Below are 11,913 nucleotides of genomic sequence, written 5' to 3'. Positions count from 1 at the left end.
TTTTATTATTCTAGTATGATAATCTCTGCCTTTTTTGGGGCTTGTTTATCGAATGTTACTCTTGATATAGTTGGTGTGTGAGTGGAGGAAGGGAGACTTTGACCTTCTAGCTGCATCTGCCTGAAATTTAGTCCTGGTAACATGTAAATACGGGGAATGAGAAATGCTGGCAATCTGCCCATCCCAGAAAGATATCATAGTCCTCCACTGGGAGGTGGAGGGCAATAGAAACCCTGTGTTCTGGTCATACCCAACTTGAATGGAGTTTCTATCCTGTTGAACTTGGGGTTGGGGAAGCCAGTAGGTTGTAGTTCAAATGCTGAAGACACTTATAATTCTTATGGTTTTAGTAGATTAGTAGATTTAGTCCATCTTTAGTAACTTTTCATAAATAAATATTTTGTCTCTTACTGCATGCCCTTAGCACAATTGCAGATTTTTTTACATGGTTGTTTTTATTTTTTATTTTTTAATTTTTTACTAACATATAATGTATTATTTGCTTCAGGGTTACAGGTCTGTGAATCATTAGTCTTACACAATTCACAGCACTCACCATAGCACATACCCTCCCCAATGTCCATAAACCAGCCACACTATCCCTCCTCCCACCTCCAGCAAACCTCAGTTTGTTTCCTGAGATTAGAGTCTCTTATAGTTTGTCTCCTTCCCTGGTCCCATCTTGTTTCATTTTCGCCCCTCCCTTCCCCCCACGACCCCTCTCCCTTCTCAAATTCATTCTCAAATTCCTCATAGCAGAGAAATCATATGATAATTTTCTTTCTTTGATTGACTTATTTCACTTAGCATAATACCCTCTAGTTCCATCCACATCATTGCAAATGGCAAGATTTTTTTTTTTTAATGGCTACATAGTATTCCATTGTATATATATACCACATCTTCTTTATCCATTCATCTTTTCAAGGACATCTAGGTTCTTTCCATAGTTTGGCTATTGTGGACATTGCTCTATAAACATTCAGGTGCACATGTCCCTTCGGATCACTACATTTGTATCTTTAGGGTAAATACCCAGTAGTGTAATTGCTGGATTGTAGGGTAGATCCATTTTCAACTTTTTGAGGAACCTCTGTACTGTTTTCCAGAATGGCTGCACCAGCTTTCATTCTCACCAACAATGCAGGAGGGTTCCCCTTTCTCCACATCCTCGCCAACTTCTGTTGTTTCTTGTCTTGTTAATTTTACCCATTCTGACTGGTGTGAAGTGGTATCTCACTGTGATTTTGATTTGTATTTCCCTGATGCTGAGTGATGTGGAGCACTTTTTCATGTCTATGAAAAAGCGTCTATGTCTGTTGGGCATTTGACTGTCTTCTTTGCAGGTATGTCTGTTCATGTCTTTTGCCCATTTTTGATTGGATTATTTGTTCTTTGGGTGTGGAGTTTGATAAGTTCTTTATAGATTTTGGATACTAGCCCTTTATCTGATACATAATTTGCCAATACCTTTGCCCATTATGTCAGTTGTCTTTTGGTTTTGTTGACTGTTCCCTTTGCTGTGCAAAACCTTTTGATCTCGATGAAGTCCCAATAGTTCATTTTTGCCCTTGCTTCCCTTGCCTTTGACAATGTTTCTAGGAAGAATTTGCTGCAGCTGAGGTCACAGATGTTGCTGCCTCTGTTTTCTTCAAGGATTTTGATGAATTTCTGTCTCACATTGAGGTTTTTCATCCATTTTGGATATATTTTTGTGTGTAATGTAATGAGGTAGTCCAGTTTCATTCTTCTGCAGTTGGCTGTCCAATTTTCCCAACACCATTTGTTGAAAAGACTGTCTTTTTATCATTGGAATTCTTTCCTGCTTTGTTGAAGATTGGTTGACCATAGAGCTGAGAATCCAATCCTGGGCTCTCTACTCTGTTCTATTGATCTAAGTGTCTGTTTTTGTGACAGTACCATACTGTCTTGGTGATTACAGCTTTGTAATAGAGCCTGAAGTCTGGAATTATGGTGCTGCCAATTTTGGTATTCATTTTTTTTAAAGATTTTATTTATTTATTTATTTGAGAGAGAGAATGAGAAGAGACAGCATGAGAGGGGAGAGAGGAGAGGTCAGAGGGAGTAGCAGACCCCCCGCCGAGCAGGGACCCTGATATGGGACTAGCTTCTGGGACTCTAGGATCATGATCTGAGCCTAAGGCAGTTGCTTAAGCAACTGAGCCACCCAGGTGCCCCCAACTTTGGTATTCTTTCTCAACATTCCTCTGCCTATTTGGAATATGTCCTGGTTCCATATAAATTTTAAGATTATTTTGAAAAAAAAAATATAAGCTGATGGTATTTTGGTAAGGATTGCTTTAGGTAGCATAGACATTTTCACAATTTTTTTTCTTCCATGAGCATGGAACATTTTCCATTTCTTTGTGTCTTCTTCAATTTATTTCATGAGTACTTTATAGTTTCCTAGTACAGATTCTTTGCCTCTTTCATTAGGTCTTAATAAAGTGTCAGGACATAAAATAAATGCACAGAAATCAGTTGCATTTTGATACACCAACAGCAAGATAGAAGAAAGAGAAATTAAGGAGTTGATCCTATTTACACTTGCACCCAAAACCATAAGATACCTAGGGATAAACCTACATGGTTGTTTTTAAAACAATTTTTTGCCAGTTATACTTAATTCATTGAGGAATGGGTCCACAGATGACCTTGCCATTCCTGAAGTAAAACATATTTTGGGGATTTTATTTGACTAGCATTTAAAAAAAAAGATTTTATTTATTTATTTTGACATAGAGAGAGAGAGATCACAAATAGACAGAGAGGCAGGCAGCATGGTGGGTAGCAGGTCCCCTGCCAAGCAGAGAGTCCAATGTGGGGCTTGATCCCAGGACCCCGAGATCACAACCCGAGCTGAACACAGAGGCTCAATCCACTGAGCCACCCAGGCGCCCCCATTAGTATTTTTTTTTTTAAATCAGGAATTCTGTCTTTATTCTTCCCCTATGAAAATTTTAAGCATATTTAAACCCATGAGATAGTTTTAAAAGGCTTTGTGTGATAGGTTCACACATGGTCTAAACCAATGCCAGGTTGCCTAATCTTTCGCTCTCTCTCTCTTTTTAGCTACAATCATGGTCTTTATTTTTATTAATAATTTATATTCCACATACTTTTTGAACAGATTTGGTCATATAACAACAACACATCTGACACTAAATAATTAAAATAAAAAATAAAAGAAGATTAGTAATTAAAAGAAAGAGAAAAAAAATGAAGTACCGTGTATCTCTAGCCTGGAATTATTATAATTATTTTTAAATTTTTTTATCTTTTTATTTTTTCAGTGTTCCAAGATTCATTGTTTATGCACCACATTCAGTGCTCCATGCAATACGTCCTCCTTGATACCCACCACCAGGCTCACCTAACCCCCCACCCCTCCAAAACCCTCAGTTTGTTTCTCAGAGTCCACAGTGTCTCATGCTTCATCTCCCCCTTCAATTTCCCCCAATTCACTTTTCCTTTCCCTCTAATGTCCTCTGCATTATTCCTTATGTTCCACAAGTAATTGAAACCATATGACTTTATCTGCTTGACTTACTTCAGTCAGCATAATCTCCAGTCCCATCCATGTTGATACAAAAGTTGGGTATTCATCCTTTCTGATGGAGACATAATATTCCATTGTATATATAGACCATATCTTCTTTATCCATTTGTCTGCTTTCTTATTTATTTATTTTTTATTTTTAAAATTTAAATTCTAGTTAGTGGACATACAGCTCAATATTGGTTTCAGGAGTAGACTTCAGTGGTTCATCATTTACATATAACATCCAGTGCTCTTCCTAACAGGAACAGTTAGGGCATCTAAACAAGTGCCCTCCTTAATATCCATCACCATCTATCCCATCCCCCATCCACTTCCCCCTCAGTTTGTTCTCTATAGTTGAGTCTCTCATGATTTGTTTCCCTCTCTTTTTTCAACCTCTCAAATGTTCATTTGTTTTGTTTCTTAAATTCCACATATGAGTGAAATCATATGGCATTTGTCTTTCTCTGATTGACTTATTTTGCTTAGCATAATACAGTCTAGCTCCATCCACATCATTGCAAATTGTTAAGATTTCATTCTCTTTGATGGCTAAGTAGTATTCCAACATATATATATCACCTCCTCCTTATCCATTCATCAATGTCTGTCAACTGATGAATGGACAAAGATGTGATACATTAATTTTAGGAGTAGAATTAAGTGGTTCATCATTTACATAGGAGGTAAAGTGTATTATGCTAAGTAACACCAATCAGTCAGAGAAACAAATACCATATGATTTCACTCATATGTTAAACTTGAGAAACAAAGCAGAAAAAGGGAAAGAGAAAAAGGGAGAGAAGGAGGCAAACCATAAAATAGACTCTATAGAAAATAAACTAAGGGTTGCTGAAGGGGAAGAGGGGAGGATGGGGAAAGTGGGTGATGGACATTCAGGAGGTCACTTGTAATAAACACTGAGTATAAATTAGCAAGACAGGAAACAACATGTGTTGGAGAGGATGTGGAGAAAGGGGAACCCTCTTACACTGTTGGTGGGAATGTAAGTTGGTGCAGCCACTTTGGAGAACAGTGTGGAGATTCCTCAAGAAATTAAAAATAGAACTTCCCTATGACCCTGCAATTGCACTACTGGGTATTTACCCCAAAGATACAGATGTAATGAAAAGAAGGGCCATCTGTACCCCAATGTTTATAGCAGCAATGGCCATGGTCACCAAACTGTGGAAAGAACCAAGATGCCCTTCAATGGATGAATGGATAAGGAAGATGTGGTCCATGTACACTATGGAGTATTATGCCTCCATCAGAAAGGATGAATACCCAACTTTTGTATCAACATGGATGGGACTGGAAGAGATTCTGCTGAGTGAAATAAGTCAAGCAGAGAGAGTCAAGTATCATATGGATTCACTTATTTGCGGAGCATAACAAATAACACAGAGGACATGGGGAGATGGAGAGGAGAAGGGAGTTGGGAATTGGAAGGGGAGATGAACCATGAGAGACTATGGACTCTGAAAAACAACCTGAAGATTTTGAAGGGGCGGGGGGTGAGAGGTTGGGGGAGCCAGGTGGTGGGTATTAAGGAGGGCATGTATTGCATGGAGCACTGTGTATGGTGCAAAAACAATGAATACTGTTACGCTGAAAAGAAATAATAAAAAAAAATAATGCTGGCCTCATAGAATGAATTTGGAAGTTTTTCTTCCATTTCTATTTTTTGAAACACCTTCAGTGCAATAGGTATGATTTCTTCTTTAAATGTGGGATAGAATTCCCCCGGAAAGCCATCTGGCCCTCAAATCTAGTTTTTATGGGAAATTTTTGATGATTTCTTCAATTTCCTTGCTGGTTATTGGTCTGTTCAGATTTTCTACCTCTTCCTATTTTAGTCTTGCTAGGTTATAAATTTCCAGGAATGCATCCATTTTTTCTAGATTGCCTAATTTATTGGCATATACTTGCTGATAAAAATTTCTAACAATTGTTTCTATTTTCTTTGTATTATTTGTGATCTCTTCCTTTTCATTCATGTTTTGATTAATTTGGGTCTTTTCTATTTTCTTTTGGATAAGTCTGGCTAGGGGTTTATCCATCTTATTAACTTTTTCAAAGAACCAGCTTCTAGTTTCATTGATCTGTTATACTGCTCTTCTGGTTCCCATTTCATTTATTTGTGCTCTAATCTTGTTTATTTCTCTTCTCCTGCTTGGTTTAGGCCTTCTTTGCTGTTCTTTCTCCAGATCCCTTAGATGTAAGGTTAGTTTGTGCACTTGGGATTTTTCTAATTTTTTGAGAGAGGCTTAGATGGCTTTATTTCTCTTTTAGGACAGCCTTTGCAGTATCCCATAAGTTTTGAATGGATGTTTTCATTCTCATTAGTTTCCGTGAATTGTTTAAGTTCTTCTTTCATATCCTGGTTGACCCATTCATTCGTTAGTAGGATGATCTCTAACCTCCAAGTGATAAACATTGTTAAAATGTCTATACTGCCTAGAGCAATCTATACTTTTAATGCCATTCCGATCAAAATCCCACTGGTATTTTTCAAAGAGCTGGAGCAAATAATCCTAAAATTTGTATGGAATCAGAAGAGACCCCGAATCACTAAGGAAATGTTGGAAAACAAAAATAAAACTGGGGGCATCACGTTACCTGATTTCAAGCTTTACTACAAAGCTGTGATCTCCTTCCAAATTTCTTCTTGTGATTGCAATACAGTTTCAATGAATTGCGGTCTGAAAATATGCAGGGAATAATCTCAATCTTTTCTTATCAGTTGAGACCTGATTTATGACACAGGATGTGGTCTATTCTGGAGAAAGTTCCACACACACTTGAGTATTCTGTTGTTTTAGGATGGAATTGTTCTGTATAAATCCCCAAAGTTCATCTGGTCCAATGTATCCTTCAAAGCTCTTGTTTCCTTGTTGATCTTCTGCTTAGATGATCTTTCCATTGCTGTGGGTTGAGTGTTGAAGTCTCCTACTATGAATGTATTATTGTTGATATGTTGCCTTACTTTGGTTATTTTTAAAAAGTTTTTATTTATTTATATTCCAGAAAGAGAGCGTGCACAAGCAGGGGGAGCTGCAGGCATCAACCTGGATGGAATTGGAGGATATTATGTTAAGTGAAATAAGTCAATCAGAGAACACAATTATATGGTTTCACTCATATTTAGAACATAAGGAATATTGCAGAGGATTATAGGGGTAAGTGGGGAATTGAATTGGAAGAAATAAGAGAGGAAGACAAAGCATATGAGATTCTTGACTTCAGGAAACAAACTGAGGGTTGTGGAAAGGGAGTTGGTGGGGGATGGGTAACTGGGTGATTGGCATTAAAGAGGGCACCTGATATGATAAGCACTGGGTGATAAACTCAAGTAATAAATCTTTGAACATTATATAAAAAACTATATAATAATATTATAATATACATTATACATATATAATATATAAAATATATAATATATATATAATATAGTTCTATACCTTGGCTAATTGAATTTAAATTAAAAAAAGATATGGAAAATTTTAGTTTGAATGATAAATGTGTAGTGAGAACACACCTGTAGCTCAGTATACTATTTTCTCTTGGTGTTGTAGTTTTATAGTCTTCTGGGATCCATAAAATTGTAGTCCACCTGTTCTCCCAGTCTGTCTTCCAGGTAGGGGCCTGCTGTGCTTCTTCTCAGGTGTGTTTGCCTGGGGGTAGTTGCCCCACCCCTTGTCAGGGGGATGGGCTTAGTGATAAATGGTCCTTTGTGTGGCTTTTGTTTCCTGGAGGCTTTCTGAGCCTCTTCAGAGGATTAGAGCAAAAATGCCCAAGCACAGATATCTGGCCCAGATCTGAGAGATTGTGGTTCCCCTTCTTCAATAAACCTCTGGGACAAACTGTTTTCACTTTTGTGTGTGCCAAGCTTAGCAGACTCTTTTGGTGCATGCTCACTGCAATCCTCCCAAGGGGGAGTCCCAGGGACCCATGAGCATCACTGCCCTTTGTGCCATTACCAGTGTGAGTGGTTGCAGGCTCATGTGTGCTCTCAGATCATGCCTGGGTGCCACCCTACTGTCCTTTCTGGGGTCGCCATTGCCCTGAGAATTGTTGCATTGTCATGAGCACAGCCCTCTCATCATCCTAGGGGATGGTAAACCGTCCCCACATTCCAGTCCTTTTCAGGCTGCTCAGGCAAAGAGCAGTCTCTGTACTGGTCTTACTCAAGGTTTATGTTGTCCTGAGCTGGGAGTCCCTCCTGGGCTTGCTGATTGTAACCATTTCACAACTCCACTGCTTGGGCACTCTATCTGTTCAGACACCCCCATTTTTTTTTATGATTTTATTTATTTATTTGACAGAGAGAAAGGGATCACAAGTAGGCGGAGAGGAAGGCAGAGAGAGAGGGGAGAAGCAGGCTCTCTGCTGAGCAGAAAGCCCAATGCGGGGCTCGATCCTGGGACGCGGAGATCATGATCTGAGCTGGAGGAAGAGGCTTAACCCACTGAGCCACCCAGGCACCCCTCAGACACCCCCATTCTTTCTGTATCTCCTGGGATCCTAAGACCACAATGATCCACCAAGAATTCTGCCCTTTTCATCCTCTGTGCCCCTTTCAGAAAGGGATGTCTCTCACTCGAACAATTTTCTAAAGATTTTGATTTTGTGTTCTGGTATTATATCAGTTTCCAGTAGCCAGCTTATGGAGCCTCCCCCCCCCCCCCATTTATCTCCCTGCAGGTTTACAACTCTGTACCTCCTACATTGATTTTCTACTTGTAGAGTTCCAGTTATATTTTCTTACATTTCAGGCTGAATTTGTGGGTGTTCAGAATGGTTTGATAGATTTCCAGCTAAATTCAAGGGACCAGATGAAATGTGGTCCCTACTCTTCCTCCATCTTGATATTTTTTCCCGAGTATTTTTTTTTTTAAATCAATGAATGCTGCACTTGTCAAATGCTTTTTTTTATTTATTGAGAGGATCAAATGGTAATTATCAATTCTTTTATTAATGAGGTGTATCACATTGATTGATTTGTGGGTATTGAACTACCCTTGCATCCTAGGAATAAATCCCACTTGATTGTGGTGAATAGTTCTTTTAATATATTTTGGATTTGATTTGTTGGTATTTTGTTCAGAATTCTTTGCATCTGTGTTTATCAGGGATATTGGCCTGTAATTCTCCTTTTAGTGGAATCTTTGGCTTTGAAATCTAGGTAATGCTGGCTTTGTAGAATGACTTTGGATGTTTTCCTTGCATTTCTATTTTTTGAAACAGTTTGAGAAGAATAGGTATTAATTCTTTAAATGTTTGGTTGAATTCCCCTGGGAAGCCATCTGGTCTTGGACTTTTGTTTGTGGGGAGATTTTTGATTCCTGTTGCAATTTCTTTACTGATTATGGGTGTGTTCAAATTTTCTATTTTTTCCTGTTTCAGTAGTTTATATTTTTTGGAATTTATCCATTTCTTTCATATTTCCCCATTTGTTGGCATAAAGTTTTTCATAACATTCTTTTATAATTGTTTGTATTTCTGTGATATTGGTTGTGATTGCTTTCATTCTTGATTTTGTGTCCTTTTTCTTTTCTTTTTGATAAGTTTGACTAGGGGTTTATTAATTTATTAATTCTTTCAAATATCCAGCCCCTAGTTTATTGATCTGTTCTGTTTGTTTGTTTGTTTTTTGGTTTGTTTGTGTCTATGTCATTTATTTCTCATTTGATCTTTATTGTTTCCCTTCTGCTGGTTTTAGGCTTCATTTTCTGTTCTTTTTCTAGCTCCTTTAGGTTGTGTATTTGAAATTTTTCTTGTTTCTTGAGGTAGCCCAGTATATAGACCTATACACTTTTCTCTTATGATTGCTTGGTTGAATCCCAAATGTTTTGGACTGTTGTGTATTCATTTTCATTTGTTTACATGTATTTAAAAAAATTTCTTCTTCAATTTTCTGGTTGACTCATTCATTCTTTAGCAGGATGTTCTTTAACCTCCATGTATTTGTGGTCTTTCCAAATATTTTCTTATGGTTGCCTTGAAGTTTCATAAAGCTGTAGTCTTTAAAAAATGCATGTTATGGTCTCAATCTTTTTGTATTTGTTGAGGCCTGATTTGTGACCCAGTAGGGGATCTATTCTGGAGGATGTTCCATGTGCACTTTAATAGGATGTGTATTCTGCTGCTTTAGGATAAAATGTTCTGAATATATGTCTTAAATCCATCTGGTCCAGCGTGTCACTCAAACCCTTTTTTTTCCTTATTGATTTTCTGCTTAGATGATCCATCCACTGCTATAAGTGGGGTATTAAGCTCTCCTACTATTATTGTATTATTATCCATGAGTTTCTTTTAAATGATTTATGTATTTGGGTGCTTCCAAGTTGGGGCCATAAATATGTACAATTGTAGATATTATTGATGGGTAGATCCTTAATTATAATATAATGTCCTTCTTCATCCTAGCCCTTTAAACAGCCTGGTTTAAAATATTGTTTGTCTGATATAAGTATGGCTACTCTGGCTTTTTTTGTTGTCCATTAGCATGATTGATAGCTTTCCATCCCCTCACTTTCAATCTACAGGTATCTTTAGGTCTAAAATGAGTCTCTTGTAGGCAGCATATAAATTTTTTTTTAATCCATTCTGATACCCTTTGGATTGGAGCATTTAGTTTTTTTATTTCAGGTTACTTATTGATAGAAATGAATTTATTGCCATTGTATTTCCTGTTAAGTTATTGTTTCTGGAGATTTTCTCTATTTCTGTCTAGTCTTTGTCACTATTTTTTTTCCCCCATCAAAAGAGTCTGCTTTCATATTTGTTGCAGGGCTGGTTTGTGATCATCAACTCCTTAGGTTTTGTTTGTCTGGGAAATTCTTTATCTCTTGTATTCTGAATGACAGTCTTGCGGGATAAAGTGTTCTTCACTACTGATTTACCCATTAAGCACATTAAATATATCATGCCACTTCTTTCTGGACTGCCAAGTTTCTGTGGAGAAATCTACTGTTAGTTTCATTTGTCTTCCCTCATAAGTTAAGTTATGACTTAACTTTTAAGTTAAGACTTTTTTGTCTTGCTGCTTATAGGATTTTACCTTTATCTCTATATTTTCCAAATTTCACTATGATATGTATTGGTGTTAGCTTGCTTTTGTTAATTTTGATGGGAGTTCTCTGTACATGCTGGATTTGAATGTCTGCTTCCTCCCACAGTGTGATGGGTATTAAGGAGGGTTTGTGTTGTGATGAGTGCTGGTGTTATATGCAACTAATGAATTGTTGAACACTACATCAAAACTCATGATGTACTATATGTTTGCTAATTTAACATGAAAAAAAGAATTTTTCAGTTATAATTTGTTCAGATTAACCTTCTGCTCTTTTTTCTTCTTTTCTTCTGTTGGTAATCTCATGATACAAATATGCTTTATGGAATCACTCAGTTCCCTAACTCTAGAATCCTGATCTAACATTTTTCTTTCCCTCTATGTTTCAGCTTCATTATTTTCCATGATTTTATTTTTTATTCACTTACCTGTTCCTCTACTTCTTCTATCCTTATGGACATTACATGCAGTGGTTTTGCATCTCAGTTATAACATTTTTAAAATTTCAGCCTGACTAGTTTTTAGCTCTTTTATCTCTGTAGTAAGGGACTTCCTGGTGTCTTCTATGCTTTTCTCAAGCCCAGCTAGTATCCTTACCATTTTTGTTTTAAAATCTGGTGCAGGCATATTACTTATATCTGCTTTGATTAGATCCCTGGCTGTGACCTTTTCTTGTTCTTTCTTTTGGGATGAATTCTTCCCTCTTGGCGTTTTAAGCATGCCTTATCTCTGTTAGGAAAGTCTATTATGTTTCCTGTCCTGTTTTTTTTTTTTTTTAAGATTTTATTTATTTATTTGACAGACAGAGATCACAAGTAGGTAGAGAGGCAGGCAGAGAGAGAGGAAGGGAAGCAGGCACCCTGCTGAACAGAGCACGACATGGGGCTCGATCCCAGGACCCTGGGATTGACACCTGAGCCGAAGGCAGAGGCTTTAACCCACTGAGCCACCCAGGCACCCCCTGTCCTGATGTTTTATTAAGAAGAGATCATACCAGCAATTCCACTATTAGGTATTTACCCAAAGAATACAAAATTCCTGATTTGAGGGGGCACATGAACCCTGATGTTTCTAATAGCATTATCAACAATAGCCAAATTATGGAAAGAGCCCAAATGTCTATCTACTGATGAATGGATAACAAAGATATGGTACAGAGCTGTGGGGCAGGGTGGGCAGGAGGGCCCTGGCTGGGGTGGGTGTTGGTGCAGGGAGTCCAGCGGGAACTGGGGGGAGGCAGTGGGCATAGAGTCATGGTGGTGAAGTCACCAGT

Source organism: Enhydra lutris, unplaced genomic scaffold (genome assembly GCF_002288905.1).
Source record: "Enhydra lutris kenyoni isolate GAN:26980312 unplaced genomic scaffold, ASM228890v2 scaffoldscaffold112, whole genome shotgun sequence".
NCBI classification, from domain to species: Eukaryota; Metazoa; Chordata; class Mammalia; order Carnivora; family Mustelidae; genus Enhydra; species Enhydra lutris.
This window is presented reverse-complemented; position numbering follows the sequence as displayed.